At 38.8% G+C, this 19,230-nt stretch overlaps 1 long non-coding RNA gene across 1 annotated transcript; it reads left to right on the top strand.

Moving 5' to 3' along the window:
* The first annotated feature begins 4,244 nt into the window (after window positions 1-4,244).
* LOC132623837 (uncharacterized) lies at window positions 4,245-7,327 on the top strand. Its single transcript, XR_009576441.1, has 3 exons — window positions 4,245-5,035; window positions 6,106-6,151; window positions 7,221-7,327. It is a non-coding gene; the product is annotated as an uncharacterized LOC132623837 (long non-coding RNA).
* Window positions 7,328-19,230: the final 11,903 nt, after the last annotated feature.

Here is a 19,230-nt window from a genome sequence, read left to right as displayed (position 1 = left end):
TAGCTTTTAACCTTTGGGATATAAGAAGGTCATGGAGATATAGAGAGGAAATAAACAACTCCCAAACATCAATAGCAACACCCATAATATCATAATCTATAGATTTCTTCAAGTTAAACATTATTCAATCCGCAAAACTCCTTTTCAAAGTCATTCATAACCATAATTACAACGCAACACCATATGAATTTACATGTAATACTTCCTCAACATCCTTAGTATCATTAATAACAAGATTATACTCATAGCATACTACGAATTATGGCTCAAGTTAACTTACTACTCAAAATCTCATTATTTCCACATTTGAGCTCATATTCTATTTTCTTCTCTCATCCAAGTCATTCAACCACTCAAATACTCTTACTAACATGAAATAGATGTAAAAATCACCTTTGATGAACTTTGGATAAATATACTTCACTTGAGAACAACCCCAACTTCAATACCAAAGGAATTCTTGATTTCTATAAACCCTAGTGAGCTTCCTTGCACTTGATCCTCTTGAATCTTTGTGTTTAATCTTTGATTTCTCTTGGATTTGTGTTAATATGGTGTGTCGAATATTCTATATTTCTCAAGAGATGTGGAGAAGATAAGAAATAAGAAATATGAACTTGGGTCATCTTTTTATAAAAAAAACCAAAGCTGCCCGATAGGATTTATACGGACACTTATACGGTCCGTATAATTTTATACGATCCGTATAAGTGACCGTATAATACCTCCAGTGATGACCCTTCACTTTGATTGTTATACAGATCATTATACGGACCGTATAAAGTTATACGGACCGTATAAGTGGTCGTATAACTCACCTTTCCCAAAATTATTTTCGTCGGTTCGTATAATCTCAAATCCTTATGGATTCTTCTTGGCACTTGTTTAACACTTCATTAACCATATAAGGAGCCCTATGACTCCTTCCCAAGAAATTACTAAATAGTCATTAACTTGATACTTGCAAAAACCTCTCCAAACACGACTTATACTTTACTTCCTTCGAAAAAATTAGTTTCACCGATTCATCTAGCTTTAAAATCTTATCGTATGCACTTTAAAACTACTAAATAACCTTCTTAAGGTCATATGGACTTCATGTTCGCCTTAAAATTGCGGTAGTCTATTTAAGCACAATGACATGAAATGTCCGAGATGTAACATTCTCCCCCCCTTAGGAACATTCGTCCTCGAATGTTAGGTTCTCGGGGATCCTACAAAAATTTCACCAGAGTTTCCCCTATAATATGGCACTACCATCCTGTCACAACAACCTAAAATAACATCACTTCACAGGGCTACAATACAACAACAAGAAGCATGGCCATACGCGACCCAAAAGCATTAAAAGAAAGCATTAAATACCTGGGGACAATGGCGTCTCGTCTTGAACCTCTTCTGGGGGTGGAAACAAATGCCGATATCAGGACTTCATGTCTTCTTCTGCTTCCCAAGTCATCTCTTCTCTATTATTGTTTCTCCACAGAACCTGAACTAAAGCTACGTCTTTAGTTCTGAGTTTCCGCACTTGCCTATCTAGTATGGCAATGAGTACTTCTTTATAACCCAACTTCTCGGTAACTTGGACATCATCCACAGGCACGATTCTGGAAAGATCTCCCACACACTTACGGAGCATCGACACATGAAAAATTGGGTGAACTGAGTCAAGCTCTGGAGGTATATCTAGTTCATAAGAAACTTGGCCTACCTTGCGCACAATCTTGTAAGGTCCAATATACCGGGGGCTCAGTTTACCTTTCTTGCCGAATCTCATTACACCTTTCATCGGTGACACTTTCAGAAATACCCAATCATTAACTTAGAATTCCAAGTCTTGTCGACGATTGTCCTCATAAGATTTCTGAAAACACTGGGCTGTCAACAACTGATCTCGAATGAGCTTAATCTTTTCCACTGCTTGCTGAATCAATTCTGGACCTATGAGTTATGTCTGTCTTACTTCAAACCACCCAATTGGCGATCTATACTTCTTTCCGTATAAAGCTTCATACGGAGCCATCTGGATACTGGAATGATAGCTGTTGTGATACGAAAATTCAATAAGTGGCAAATGATCAGCCCAATTACCTCCGAAATCTAATACACATGCCCACAACATATCTTCCAAGGTTTGAATAGTGTGTTCAGCTTGTCCATCAGTTTGTAGATGAAATGATGTGCTAAACCTCACTTGAGTACCCAAACCTTCTTGAAAGCACTTCCATAATTTAGCTGTAAATTATGCCTCTCTATCTATGATCATAGATACTGTAACACCATGAAGTCGCACTATCTCTTTAAGGAACAACTTTGCATAATCTTCTGTTGAGTATGTAGTTCTGACTGGTAGGAAATGAGCTGACTTCGTGAGTCTGTCAACAATCACCCATATAGAGTCATACTTACGCTGAGAATGAGGCAAGCCCACAATAAAATCCATGTTGATCACTTCTCATTTCCAGGTTAGAATTTCCATAGCTCGCAAAAATCCTCCTAGCTTTTGATGCTCAATTCACTTGTTGGAAATTTGGGCACTGAGCTACAAATTCTGCTGTATCTTTCTTCATGCCGTCCCACCAATACATTGACTTGAGATCATGGTAAATCTTTATCGCTCCTGGATAGACAGAATAACGGGAGCAATGAGCTACTTCTAGAATCTGATGGCGTAATCCTGCAACATCCAGGACACATAACCTGCTTCGATACCGGAGAACCCCATCTGCAGAAATCTCAAATGGTGACTTCTCTCTCTGGGGAAGTGTATCTCTATAATGACGCAACTTGGAATCTTCATATTGGCGCTTTTTCACCTCCATGTCTAGGGATGAAACAACTGGGTTATGAACAGTAACTCTTGCATTGCCCGAGTCCATTAAGCGGACTCCTAGGCTAGCTAGCTGGTGGAGCTCACGAACTAATTCTTTCTTCTCCGGCTGAACATCACATAGACTGCCCATAGATTTACGGCTAAGAGCATCGGCCACTACATTCGCTTTTCCAGGGTGATATAAAATACTCACATCATAGTCTTTTAATAACTCTAACTATCGCCTCTACCGCAGATTCAATTCCTTCTGCTTGAAAATATACTGAAGGCTCTTGTGATCTGTATAGATATCAACATGAACACCGTACAAATAGTGTCTCCATATCTTTAATGCATGAATAACCGCAGCTAATTCAAGGTCATGGGTCGAATAATTCTTTTCATGTTTCCGCAACATCAATAGCAACAACCATAATATCATAATCCATAGATTTCTTCAAGTTAAACATTATTCAATCCTCAAAACTCCTTTTCAAAGTCATTCATAACCTAATTATAACGCAACACCATATTCATTTACATATAATACTTCCTCAACATCCTTAGTATCATTCATAACAAGATTATACTCATAGCATACTAAGAATCATGGCTCAAGTTAACTTACTACTCAAAATCTCATTATTTCAACATTTGAGCTCATATTCTATTTTCTTCTCTCATCCAAGTTATTCAACCAATCAAATACTCTTACTAACATGAAATAGATGTAAAAATCACCTTTGATGAACTTTAGATGAATATACTTCACTTGAGAACAATCCTAACTTCAATACCAAAGGAATTCTTGATTTCTATAAACCCTAGTGAGCTTTCTTGCACTTGATCCTCTTGAATCTTGGTGTTTAATCTTTGATTTCTCTTGGATTTGTGTTAATATTATGTGTGGAATATTCTAGAGTTCTCAAGAGGTATTGAGAAGAGGAGAAATAATAAATAAGAACATGGGTCATCTTTTTAGAAAAAAAAAAAACCAAAGCTGCCCGATAGGATTTATACGGACACTTATACGGTCCGTATAAGTGACCGTATAATACCTCCAGTGATAACCCTTCACTGTGACGGTTATGCGGACCATTATACGAACCGTATAAAGTTATACGGACTGCATAAATGGTCGTATAACTCACCTTTCCCAAAACTGTTTTCATCGGTTCGTATGATCTCAAATCCCTATGGAGTCTTCTTGGCACTTGTTTAACACTTCATTAACCATCTAAGGAGACCTATAACTCCTTCCCAAGACATTACTAAATAATCATTAACTCGATACTCGCAAAAACCTCTCCAAACACGACTTATACTTTACTTCCTTCGACGAACTTAGTTTCACCGATTTATCTAGCTTTAAAATCTTGTCGTATGCACTTTAAAAATACTAAATAACCTCCTTAAGGTCATATGAACTTCATGTTTGTTATATCCCGTATTTTATACGTTCGGATATTCCAAGGCAGTCGTAACGAAGTTAAGGGAATGACCATCTTCCAAATGTATTTCAATGAACAAGTGGGTTATAAATATTATTCACAACATTAGTATTATGGAAATATTAATAAAGGTTGAGGGCGAAAAAGGAAATTCGCAAAATAGAACCATGGTGATATTATGGAAGGCTAGGGGTAAAATGGTAATTTCACAAAGTTCAAGAAAATTCTAGAAAAAATAAAACAAAAATAAATAAATAAATAAATAAATAAGTAAGTAAAGAAAGGAGCATGTGGCCATTTTATATGTGAAGGGGGCAAAGTGTAAATATAGATGGACTAAAGTGTATGAAAGAAGACACTTGGTCTTCTTTGACCAAGTGAGGAAAAATCAAGAAAAGAAAAGAAAAATCAAGAAAAAGGGAGAGAATTCTAGAAAAGAAAGAAATGGGGCATGTGACCATAATTGGGGGACTAAATTGCAAATATGGATAAGTGATGGAAGACCTATATATATATATATACATAAGAGGTCTTCATAATTAAATTAGAGGAAAGAAAGAACAACAAAAAAAAAAAAAAAAAAAAAAAGAGAGAGGGTTCGGCCAAGGTATGGCCAAGCATGGCCATGGGAGATTTGATCAAGAAAAATTATTTCTTTCAAGCTTTTATACTAAGTGGAAGGTTCTCTACAACGTGGAGTATTCGTTGGAACAAGTGAATCATTCGTTTCGCAAAAATGAGGTTCTAGCCGGGAAAAGGAACTAGTGCTAAGGTAAGGTTTAAACCTTATTTTCATATGTTATAGATGATTGTGTATGTTGTGGACTGTGTAGATGAAGGAAGTTCATGAAGTTGTGGTGAGTTGTATGTTGGCCGACTATATGTGGTGTTGGATTGAAATGATGAATTAATATTATTTAGTAATTTGATTGTTGTGTTATGAATTCTATAATGTAAAAGGGATGAAAAACATGAAAACATGCATATAGAGATGTGGCCGTGTGGTGCCTGTGGTGTGTTGTGTAGGAAGAATGGATTAAGAGTATTTAGTATGTTGGTTGTGATTGTAATGTCGAGAAATGGGTGAAATTCATAAAGATGTGTATAATGTTGTTGTATGGCCGAATATGTGTAGTATTGTGTAGACAAGATGAAATGATTTTATTTAGAAGTTTAATTGTTGTATGGTGAAATCCATAATGTAAAATGAATGAAAAACCATGAATATAATATGTTGGAATGGTAGCCGTATGGAGTAGTGTTGGTCGTGTATATGTGTTGTGTTGTGTGAGAGGATTGAATTAATTATATGAAGTATGTTGTTTGTTGTTGTAATATATAGAAAAGATGGATGAAAATGCATGAAAATATGTAGGAAGTGGTTATGGTCAAATAATAGGCGTTTTGGTAAGCTAAGGTAAATTGATGTTATTTGACATTCTAGTTGTCGTTGTTATAGATTATGTGACGAAGAATGGAGGTCGTTGTTGAAGTTAGCATACATGAATGATGATGACATGCATGGTTGTTGTTGAATTGGACGGTTTCGGGCAAAGTAATATGTGGATTGAGTCGTTGAAAGATTATGTGAATTGAATTGAATTGAATTGAATTAAATGTTGGAATGTTGCTAGAATGAATTGCTAATATTGTTGTTGGTTTGGCCGAGTTCCATTCTCGGATTGTTGTTGCTAAATTTGGCCGAGTTAGAATCTCGGGGGTGGTGTATTTACAGGGGAGATGCTGCCGAAATTTCGGCAGAATATAAATGAATGTGCTTGAAAGGTCAAGGCAAGTATATGACAAAGGATCTAATGAATGTGTGAACTCCTTTGAATGTAGATTAACAAGTTGGACGAATAAGCGTAGCTAGTAAGGCGCGGCGCAGGTATGTTAAGGCTAAGCCCTTTTCTTTCTATGGCATGAATCCTATGATGTAGTCTTATAAATGTTCCCCATAACGTCCTTATTTTCAAAAGCTAGAAGTTATGAATTCAAACCATGATTTCCTTTCCAAAAGTTATAAATGTTTTCCAAAATATACATTTTTCTCCAAAATCCAAGTTTTACGATTTTGAAAGTTTTATAACTAAAACAACGACTACGGAGTTATGATGACAATAATGAAGCCAGACATAAGAAAGTGTCTATGAAGAATATGCCAAAGATATGTTCTTACCATGAATACGACGATATGAAATGTTAAGCTACTTTTGGATAATGACTATTTTGAAGGTTTTAAAGTATATGAATTAATATGTTATGATCCTGTTTTATGTTTTCCCGAGATAATGTTCTTCATTGATAGTCTCGCCTTATAATTGTTCCTTCAAGGCGTGACATGACGACCATGATGATTCCATAATACAATCGGAGGTTACCGACCTTACGTCACTCCGATAGACACATGACTTTCCTTGGGCTCTCATGCATGCTATATATGTATATGGGAGGGGGGAAGGGATACATGTATATGGGGATATGGGGAAGGGACACATGTTTCATCGCCACTTGGTCAGCTGGCATTATCATCCCGGACGCGGGATGCCCGAACGCGGGATATATGGGCGAGCCGACATATTTCGGTGCAATGTGGGCGAGCCGACTTGTTCGGTGCTATGATATGATATGACCCGATAAGCATGCATGGTTTCCGCCCTAAGTGGCATTCATATGTACAGGTATCTCAATCAGCCTATGATACGCTATATGACTCCCTATGATATGATATGATACGACATGATATGCTATGATATGACATGATATGATACGATATGACATGATATGATATGACACGATATGATATGACATGATATGTTCCATATGAGATGCCATATGATTCCTTTGTGATTATCTCCACTGGTACCTCTCCTTGTATGGTCGTTCATGCCTCTCATACTCAGTACATTGCTCGTACTGACCCCTCTTCTTCGGGGGCTGCGTTTCATGCCGCGCAGGTACACCCAGATGAGCTGAGGCCCTTATAGAAGATGTTCCAGCGAAGTTGGCGAGCTCCAGTTAGCCCGGGAGTGTAGCCGAGTCAGTGTATATGTGCCATGGTTTCTGATTGCAGTTAGAGACTTTGCAGACAGAGTCGTGAGTATAGAGCGTCAGCTTTGTAGACGGCTTCGCCTATCAATATGTTATTACGTTTCATGTCACGCGTTCCATATGATGATACACTCTCAAAAAAAAAAAATATTGAGAGCTTACTATGCATTTTATTCTGAATACGCTTATGATTGGTTTTGAAATCAATGTTGAGTGCAACACAAGAGTAAACGAGCATGATCCATAAGGGGTATTAGTCGCGCATGAGACTTAGGCCCTGGAAAACAAAGATGACGTTACAAGTGAACTTTGAGCACCGAAGAAGAGGGAAATTGACATTGCATGGGTGGTATGGATAACTACTACTATTGTGAGCATCCCCATGGGACAAAAGTTGTTAATTGGAGCGGATTTAGACGTTGACTAACAGCCACCAGATGAGCTAAGTAAAATACATCCTTGTTCGGATCGCTATGTCGGTGGTGTTACTTGGTTACAAACCTGCAAGATGAGCATGTTAAGACTTCACACATAAATTATCGTAGCTATACGTTATGGGAAACGACATAAATGAGATGTAGTATAGTAAGGGATATATGAATTCAAGATTTGAAGGTAAGGCAGCGGATTTGAGAATTGTACAAGTAAAACCCTTAAAGGGGGGAAGCGAGTAAAGAGAATACAAGTGTAGAGATTTGAAACAATGGATCCTAAGATGTGACAGATATAGACTCTAAAACAAAGAGTGAGAGTTACGCAGAACTGAGTCTACTGACTAGTAAATAAACGAACATAAATTGAACAGGCATCTGAGACTGTACTGGAAACCATTCGCGAAGGCCTTGAACCACATGACCTTGAGAGCAAATAACTCAAAGGATATTGTAAAAGATAGCGATGCTATGCTAGAATGGAGGCAAAGGCACTAACGGTACAGTCGTTGTTAATGGTATTGCGACTTATAAGCGACAATTAAGAAAGGGACCTAAGATTTTCTATAGTAGAACATAAGATATGATAATCGAGGGAAAAATAAAGGAAGGAAGAGAGCATGACGAGATAAGTTACTACAGATAGACAAAAGAGTTTTGGTATATATAGTCACCGAGCCTAGCCATGGTCGGGTTCGCGAAACACCGAACCTTCGTGGTCGGGTATACTATGTAAATGCTATGTATATGATATGAATATGGACACGAATATGTATACGGATATGGATACATATATATGTATAGATGTGTATGTACACGAATCACGCAAGGACGATTATGTAACTTGCAAGTATTTATGCGTCGCCAATGAAACCAAGTGGGTACTTAAAAAGAGGAGTAAGAAGTAACCAAGAATAGTGTGGTCATGATACTCCGGGTCAGTTGAAGGAAATATATGGCGAAATTTCGTAGAATCTCGGATAGTTTAACATTCGAGGACGAATGTTCCCAAGGGGGAAAGAATGTTACACTTCGAAAAACTTTCGGTTCAGGCACAGTGAATAGACTGATAAGGGCACGACGTATTCGATGTTTAGATAAATTAAGAAATAACATTTGATGATTCTAAATGAGATTTCAAAGACATTCGAAGTAAGAAAAGAAAGTTGTCAAGGAAGGCAAGGCATACGTTGTGTATCGGAAAGGATTTACCAGTAACGAGTTAATGATGTGATAAACAAGTGTTAAAAAGGTTCCATAAGGATTGGAGATCAAACGAGTCGACGAGAACGAAATCGGAATAGCTGGGCATTATACGGCCCAACATACTGGCCGTAGGTTAGGCTGTATATTTACGCCAGATGGGCAACCTTCTATGTACCAAATCTACAGCCAGACATACGGTCAGTATAATTTATACGGACCGTATGTTGGTCCGTAGAAATGGGTCGGGACAGAATTGAGTATTATTAATAAGGGTCCAAGTCTTATTTCATTTCATTTCCCTTCACTCCCCTTCTCTATAGAACTCTATAGAACACTTCTCCCATAAGAATTCGAGAGATATTAGTGATCAAATACATCAAACCAAGTGAATAAAGTGTAAGAAACTCATTAAAGTTCATCCAAGGCAAGGAATCCAAGCGAAGGTGAAACTAGGATTTTGCTCAAGTGAGGAGTTTCCACCCAAGGTTCATTCCTACACCATCTAAGGTAAGATTTATGGTATTTTCATGTTGTTTAAAGTATTTGAAAGTTGAAACACTTGGATTGTAGAAGAATATAGAAAAATGGGTCATGAATGTAGAAATAGTGTCATTTTGAGTAATAGCTTGAATTGAGTCATGATTCTTGATGTATTGTGATATGGTTACGTTAAAAATGATATTAAGGACATGGGATAAGAATTATATGTGAGAAAACATACTAGTATACTATGACCATGATTATGGATGAAATGAGGGTAATGTAGATTAATAAAGATTGTTGGTCATGATATTGTGAACGTTATTATAAATGTTTGGGAGTTGATATGCAATATGGGGAAGGTTGTATAAACAAAGGAAATGCTGCCCAATTTTCTCTAGCTTTGGTAAGCACGTTCATATAATCGATTAGCTAATGTGAATGCGAATTCTATTGAAGGTAGAAACGTGAGCATTGAAGGAGAACAATCAAGCGATGGAAATTGTTAAACGAAAGGGGTATGTAAGGCTAGTCCTTTCTTTCCAAGGCATGACTATTATGTTTTGAATCCTCCTATCTTTCCATGATTTTCCTACATATCGGGAATTATGAATCTACGTCTATAAAGAGCTTCATACGAGATAAAGAAAAGAGATACGTTACGAGCATGACAATACCAATGATGAATCTAAGTCTAGAAATCCTAAAGCTCATGATACGATATTCCTACGAAGCTAGTGATCCTTGTATGATTCCTATGATAATATTTTCCCTACTTCTCCATGACTTTCTTATATTCCGGAAACTAAGAGTCTATGTTCATGAATAGCCATATGAGATAAAGATAAGAGATGCATTATGAGCATGATAATGAAGATGATGAGCTTAAATCTAATGATTCTAGAGTTCATGACATGATGTTTCCACAAAGCTAATGATGTTAACTACGATCCATTTATGTTGTTCATACGAGCTTATATGGACGGGTAGAATATATGTATATATATATATATATATATATATATATATATATATGAATAATGCGCGCGCACCACTACAGTTGGGTACGGATACCACTGAGCCTTGATAGGGCTAGGTACGGACAATATTGTGCCTTGGTAAGGCCAGGTACGCATAACACCAAGCTTTATTATAGCTGGGTACGTAAGACACTGAACCTATATAGTCGGGTACGATACTACTATAATTATATATATGATATATGCATGAAAAATCCCGAAAGACATGTATGTAATATTGTCGAGCCACTACGTGGCCGAATACGGATAATGGTTAATGTGTATGCGCAGATACGGTGCTATGATATACATATGATATGATGACGTATACGCTATGATGATACATGTATTATGATTATATATGAGGTAGTCATGAAAGGTATCCACCCTTAAAAGTTACGCAGGTTATGTTTTCATCTTTTGTCTTGTGATTTCTCTATTATGTTCATTTCATTCATGCCTTACATACTCAGTACAATATTCATACTGACGTCCGTTTTCTTTGGACGTTGTGCTCATGCTCACAGGTAGACGGGGAGGCGACCCAGATTTATAGAAGCCGATAAGCAGACTTTTGAGAGCACTCCATTATTTCGGAGGTGCCACTGATTTACTACTATGTGTACATATATGTTTTGGGCACGACGGGGTCCTGTCCCGTCCATATGCCTAGTACTCTAGTAGAGGCTCGTAGATACGTATGTGTGGGTAGTATGGTCTCACGAATTTCCACGTGTAAATATGTATTATGTGGATAGCCAAAGGGCTTATGTATATAAATGTAAATATGTTTCAAATGAATAATGGTTTTTCCTACGATTATTAGCATAAGAAATACGATTGTACGCAGAATGAGTAATAGAACGAGTGGTGCTCGGTGGTTAGCCCCGGGTACCTGTCATGGCCCTAGCCGGGTCGTGACAAGACCCTAGTGAGGAACTTACCTCTTTTAATACTTAGTTAATGGTAGTTTTAAACCCCTTAATCATGACAAAAATATGACAGGCTCTTACCTTTTGTTTTAATTTAGCTTTAAATAATCATGAAATCTCAGGAATTCCCCCAAGGCATGACAAACCATTCTTGACCAATCACAAAATCTCAATGAATCCCATAGTCATGAGAACAAGGTTTAGGAAGACAAGGAAGCATCAGGGTCCTGAAAGAGGAACAGGAGAGGGTGATGTCATCACTTCCGCATCCCTTTCCTGAACCTTACTTCCAATAAAAGGGGATCAAAGGCCCCACTGGTCACTACCTCAAGTTCATGCCTAAGCTCACATTTTACTCTCCCAAAGCAACCCCGGCCTCCTTTACCTTATTCCCATACCTAATGTCAATCACCAAGAACTTATGGACAAGAGTAGTTTGACTTTTCCCGTTAAACTGAATTTCATCTTGACCCCTAATTGATCACATAAGTTAACAACTTCTGATCAACTCAGTTTAGGGTCCTAACTATGTAAAGCCAATTTGAATTCCTTTAGACACTAACATTTGAGAAAGTTGAACATTTAAATCTCCTAAAAGCTTAAGTTCAGACTAAACATCAACCTCCAGACTTAAAACAACTCCTTTTCCAATTTACCAATCATTTTCAAGTGGTTAAAGGCACATCAGGACTCAAATCATCTTTTTAATCCTTTTAGACCCCTTTGAAAATTCAAGCATGAACCAGATATATATAAAAAAAAAAGTCTGATAGAAAGTCTGATAATATGAATGTAAAGACTGAACTCAATTCAAATGAAACCAAACATGACATATAATCCTGCTAGTGGCATCTAGGTATTCTACTTCATTTCAAATATTTTATAACTTCCTTATCCTTCATTAATTCCCAATGAACTATTTTAAGAAACTACTACCACATGAATGTACCTTAATCCCAAGGAAGAATTTCATCTTTAGACTTCTCAACATGCTCAAACAGCCTTGGGAAGATTCAGACCCACACAAATGCAAGCAGACCCTTAAATCTAAGTGCCTTAAACACTCATCAAACACTCCTATAAACATGCCTAGGTTCCTTAAGCTTTTTTTCAACCTGCTCATGACCTCTTCTATTTTTGTCCCAATCATAACTTTCATGTTATCTAGTTGACATTAGACAAGTATACGGACCTATGAATGAACAAATTCAGGAAATCAAAATGTCATAGTCTGATTCAAGAAAAAAGCAACTACTTTAAATGCTTCAAATAGATCATCACAGTGCTTTAATGTTCTACTACATTCAAATAGGATCAATGTTGATTTAAAAAGTTCACTACGTTACTATCATGACTCATATGATCACATCCTTGTCATATTTAAGTATTGAACAGCCCAAATAGGAAACTCAATACCCAACAGAGCACATAGAGTCTGTTTCGACAATATTTACAGCAACAAACAATACATTATTTGAAACTCATACACTCAGTCTATATCAACAACTACTTATTAGTGTCAAACATATGCTTTGAAAATAAAGGAAGTAATCTCCATATCTAAACAAGCTAATGAGCCTTAATATCACCCAAACAGTATAGTCATTTAATTGACCCAAAAGGCAACACAGCAACCAACTAATATCAACAAGCAATTTGTTACACCTCGAAAAATTCCCCGTTGATGTAGAGTGAATAGAATAACGAAGGGCACGAAGTATATGGTATTGCAATAAGTGAGAAATGAAATTTGATGACCCTAATTGAGATTTGCAAAGACATTCTGAGTAACAGGAGAAAGTTTACCAAGAGAAGGCATGGCATACGATGTGTATCGGAAAGGATTTACGAGTAACAAGTTAATGATGATTTAATAGTGTCTGGGAGAAGAATTATAACGTCCCTTAGATCGTTAATGAGGTGTTAAACAAGTATCAAGAAGGTTCCATAAGGATTGGAGATCAAACGAAGTGACGAGAACAAGATCAGAGAAAAGATGGGTTATACGGCTGATTATATGGTCCGTATAATGTTATACGGTCCATATAATGGTCCGCAGAATCGTCACAGTGAAGTTCCCTCACTGATAGGATTATACGGTCACTTATACGGACCGTATAACGTACCGTATAATGGTCACAAAAGCGAGATGTTGAAGGGGCGATTTCACGGTCACTTATATGAATCGTATAAGCTTATACGAACCGTATAAGTGTTCGTATATTTTCCTGACGGATCAGATTTTTAAGTTATTAAAAAGAGGACCAAGTTCATTATTTCATTTAATTTTCACCCAACACTTCAAGAACTCCCTAGAACCCTCTTCACTCTTCATCCATAGGAACTCAAGAGAAATTTATGATCAACTTCATCAAACAAATAAAACCAAGTGTAAGAAACTCATTAGAGATAATCCAAGTCAAGAAATTTCATTGGAGGTGAACTAGGGTTTTGGCTCAAGTGAAATATTTCCACCCAAGGTTTATTCCTACACCATCTAAGGTGAGTTTTATAGTCTTTCCATGTTATTTAAGGTATTGAGAGGTTGAAAGACTTGGATTGTAGAAGGAGATAGAAAATGGGTCATGAATGTGGGAATAGTGTCATTTTTGAGTAGTAGCTTGGATTGAGTCATGATTCTTGATATGTTATGATTATAATCACGTTATAATTGATATTAAGAATATGGGATAAACATTATATATGAGTGAATGTAATAGTGTGCTATGAGCATGGATATGGATGACTCGAAGTAAATTGAGGAATATGGATAATGTAGGTGAATAAAGACCATTGTTATGATGTTGTGAATGTTATTATTGATGTTTGGGAGTTGATATATGATATGGAGGAAGTTGTATAAATACATGAGATGTTGTCCAATTTTCTCTAAGCTTTAGTCTTGTATGCTAAGCTATCGATTTTCTAATGATAGTATAACTCTAATGAAGGTAAAAACGTGAGCATGGAAGGAGAACGTGCAAGTGACAGAATAGTTGAACGGAAAGGTATTTAAGGCTAACCCTTCTTTCATAAGGCATGGTTACTTGGCCAAATATCTAATCTTCTATAAGCCTATGATGTCCTCCAAATGATTCTATCTTTAAAAGCTACTAAGCTCATGATTCTCGATATGTTACAATTGTACTAAATTCCTCCTATGATGAGTAATCCTCTAGGGATAGATGTAATGAACGACGATAGTAATGATGCTAAAGACGCTTATGGGTTTTATGTATATGTGCCTATGTATGGCTATTATGAAACCCCGAGCTTATATGGCCAGGTAGAATATATATATATTGCACGCTCACCACTGCAGTTGGGTACGGACAACCCTGAGCCTTTGTAGGGCCAGGTTTGTGAAACACCGAACTTTCATGGTCGGGTATGCTATGTAAATGATATGTATATGAAGATGAATATGTGAATAAGAAAATGGATACGAAATGTAAATAAGTACGGAAACGGATATGGATGTATGTACACAATCACGCATTAGAAATGGAAAGTCCCTATGAAAAGCAAGTAAGTGTTTGTGACGATGATACTACTATCTCCCATCTTATGCTATTTCTTATGTTGCTTATTATGCTTCTATAATGATGTTGATCATGCTTTACATACTCAGTACATTCTTCGTACTGACGTCCTTTTATTTGTGGACGCTGCGTCATGCCCGCAGGTGGTCAGGGAGACAGGCTTGATCCATAGCTTTATTACTGAGGGACTACATAGCGGAGCTCCATTTCATTCGGAGCTACAACTTTTGGTATTTATTATTTGGTGTACATATTTATGGGCATAGCGGGGTCCTGTCCCGCCTATATGATATGACATACTCTCTTTAGAGGCTCGTAGACATGTGTATATGGCTAGATGTATTTGGCCTTATCAACTTATATTTTGGATATCATTTTGTTAGCCTAGTCGGCTTATGTACATTGTTGCGGGCATAGTTGTTGATAGTGCTATAAATGTATTGTTGCCCAATGGAAATAGTATGATTGATGGATAGAGAGCATGATTTAGCTATGTGGCTCACCTAGAGATAAATGTGTATGCACGTCAAGAGGTGCCCGGGTGGAGTAGCACCGGGTACCCGTCATGGCCCTCCGGTTGGGTCGTGACAAAAGTGGTATCAGAGTAATTCTGTCCTAGGGTGTTTCTACGAGCCATGTCCAGTAGAGTCTTAGTTATGGGTGTGTTGCACGCCACACTTATAAACAAGAGGCTGCAGGCATTTTAGGAATGAATGACCTTCTTTCTTCATAAGATGGTGCGATAGAGCTATGATATAAGGACTTCTTTTTCCTTAACCGTGTGTTATGTATTTAAGAGATACCTGTAAAGAGAAAGGCTACGGCAGCCCAAAAGGGCAAGACAGTGGCAGAAAAGCGGGCTGAAAGAGCACCGCCAACGGTTGTAGAGGAAAGTGAGTCCTAGAATGCGGCTCAATCTCAGTCCTCCCTTTCAGTGCCTATTTCTAAGTAGCGTGAGGGTGCCTCAGCGCCAGCTCCAGCACCTCCGGCTCCTCCACCGGATGCTTCAGGCCATGATGTAAAAGAGGCCATTCATTTGCTTACTCAATTGGTTGCCGCCCAGACTTAGGGGAAAAGTACAGGGTAAGGTGATAGGGTTGTTAGTGCAAGAGCCCATGATTTTATTAGCTTGAAGCCTCCGGATTTATTTGGATCAAAGCCAGATGAGGACCCTCTGAATTTTATTGATGGAATGTTGAGGACACCTCAGTTGATACATGCTTCGGACACCGAATCGGTGGAGTTAGCATCCTATAGATTGAGGGATGTTGCGGTTCATTGGTACATGGTTTGGATGTCTTCACGGGGAGCCAATGCGCCTCCCCCGGTATGGCAAGAATTTGTAGATGCCTTCCTCTGACATTATTTTCCTCCAGAAGTTTGGTGAGCTAGAGTCGATCAGTTCTTGACTTTGAGGCAAGGAAGCATGAGTGCTTTAGAGTATAGTCTCCGCTTCAATTCTTTGGCTAGGTATGCTTCGGCCATGGTAGCGGATATGGGTGACCGAGTGCACCGATTTGTGAAAGGCCTAGGGCCACATTTGATGGATAGGTGCTTGACTGCGTCCCTTCAGGATAATATGGATATTTCACGCATTCATGCCCACGCTCAAAATTTAGAAAAAAGCCTACAACAACAAAGAAGTGAGTGTGAGCATGATAGGGGATATAGCAAGAAGGCTAGATCTTCGGGTCCGATGAGTAAGTTTAGAGGCGGGCACAGACAGCCGTTTTCTAGGAATTCAGGCCATTCTATGACTAGTGCGCCTCCACGGTTTTCAAGCCAAAGATTTGATAGATCTACTCCTTCCGGGTCGAGTCAGAGTTTTTCCGGTTCTCAGTTTAGAGGCGATTCAGGTCAGGCGAGGCCACTCGTTCCACGATGTTCCCAGTGTGGGAAGTTACATTGGGGTCAGTGCCGATTGGGTTCAGAGGTTTGCTATTCATGTGGTCGAACAGGCCATATTATGCGTGATTGCCCCTCAGTTGGTGGTAGTGGTAGGACCCAGTCTTCAGGGTCGGTAGCCGGATCTTCGTCATCTATACGCCCTATGGGGCCAGGTTCACATGCGCTATTCGGCCATGGTAGAGGCAGAGGGAGAGTCCCCAGTTCTAGCGGTCCTCAGCACCGTATTTATGCTTTGGCTGGACGCCAAGATCTTGAATCTTCTCCTGATATTGTCACAAGTATATTATAGGTATTTCCTCATGATGTATATGCTTTGATAGATCCGGGCTCCACATTGTCATATGTTACTCCGTATATTGCGGGATGATTTAGAGTCAAACCGGAGTCGATCAAATCTTTTGAGGTGTCTATACCTGTTGGTGAATCGGTAATAGCCAGCCGAGTGTATAGAAATTGTGTAGTTGTGATTTGTAACCATCATACTATGGTTGACTTACGTGAGTTGAAAATGGTGGATTTTGATGTTATTATAGGCATGGATTGATTGGCTTCTTGCTATGCCAATGTTGATTGTAGAATGGAAATGGTTCGTTTCCAATTTCCGGGAGAACCAGTTTTAGAATGGAAAGGGAATACTGCGTCACCAAAAGGTAGGTTTATTTCCTAACTAAAGGCAAGGAAAATGATCACAAAAGGTTGCATTTATCATCAAGTTTGGGTTCAAGATGTAGAAGCCAACCTGCCGACTCTTCAGTCAGTTCCCGTAGTGAATGAGTTTCCGGATGTATTCCCGGAAGAGCTTCCAGGCCTCCCTCCCGAGCGGGAGATTGATTTTGCTATTGATGTGTTGCCAGACACCAAGCCTATATCTATTCCTCCTTATAGAATGGCTCCCGCAAAATTGAAAGAGTTGAAGGAGCAATTGAAAGACTTGCTTGAGAAAGGCTTTATTATGTCACGACCCAACCCCGTGGGCCGTGACTGGTATCCTAACTGGATACCCGTACGTAATTACCTACCAAAGTTGGCGTGCCCAAAAAAACTAACTCACATTAGCTGTACACGGATCCATAATAAAATAAAATACAGCGCACGAGAACATATACATACATAAGCATACTTAGACTTACACTTAAGCCGTTAAGGCTATCATAGCAGACAGAATAGCAAACTCGTACATACCTACCTGAACAGTGACAACCCATAACCCACATACATATCTATAGGCCTCTAATCGGACATACAGAATCAGATGACGGGACAGGGCCCCGCCGTACCCCAAGTTACCATACATACAGAATATATAGATGTCAGAAGATATATACCAAAAGTACACGCTCCGGATCAAAGGAGCTCTCCCAAAACAACAGAATCAGTGTCCTAGACTGGCGGCGTATCACAGGGTGCGTCTGTACCTGCGGGCATGTAACGCAGCCCCCGAAGAACCGGGAGCCAGTACGAAAAATGTACCGAGTATGTAAAGCGAAAATATAACAAATATAATCATAGTCTGAACCAGAAGAACAAAAATATAGCGGACAGAATCATAATCCAAACGGACGGGCAGAAATGTACCGGACAGAATCATAATCCAGCCGGACAGATAGAATCATAATCCAGACGGACGGACGGAATCATAATCCAGACGGACGGACGGAATCATAATCCAGACGGACGGACGGAATCATAATCCAGACGGACAGACAGAATCATAATCCAGACGGACGGACGGAACCATAATCCAGACGGACAGACAGAATCATAATCCAGACGGACGGATGGAACCATAATCCAGACGGACGGACGGAATCATAATCCACACGGACAGACAGAATCATGCATGCAGAGTCATACAGAGTCATACAGAGTCATATGCTTATACAGATGCAGATAGCATATACATACATACAGATCCCGGCCCTCTCATGAGGGACGCGGTAACAGAACCCGGCCCTCTTAGTACGGGACGCGGTAGACAGACAGATCAGATCATATGCCATCCTGGCCGCCAACCCCATACACACATCATAATATCATATACAGATGTAAACAGATCCCGGCCCGCACACCGAGGGACGCGGTGAACAATACAGTGGAATATGCACGATAACAGAACCTGGCCCGGGCGCAGTGAAGGAGGCGTTGAGGCATCCACGAACAGATTTATGAGAAACCACATACATACAGATCATCATACAGACTTAATGGAACTGAAATAGGCCAAACGGCAGGTCAAATCAAAGTATTCGGACAGTATTCAAAATACGCGCCTATATATCACTTGGGATGGCACGACAGATTATTACCAGGATCAGATTTCCAGATGTCAAAAATATTTTGTCAGATTTATGAAAATAGCCATAACGCTTGCCATATAACAGATAGAATATTAGTCCAG

The sequence above is a fragment of the Lycium barbarum genome, chromosome 12 (assembly GCF_019175385.1).
Source record: "Lycium barbarum isolate Lr01 chromosome 12, ASM1917538v2, whole genome shotgun sequence".
In the NCBI taxonomy this organism is placed as follows: domain Eukaryota; kingdom Viridiplantae; phylum Streptophyta; class Magnoliopsida; order Solanales; family Solanaceae; genus Lycium; species Lycium barbarum.
This window is presented reverse-complemented; position numbering and strand designations above follow the sequence as displayed.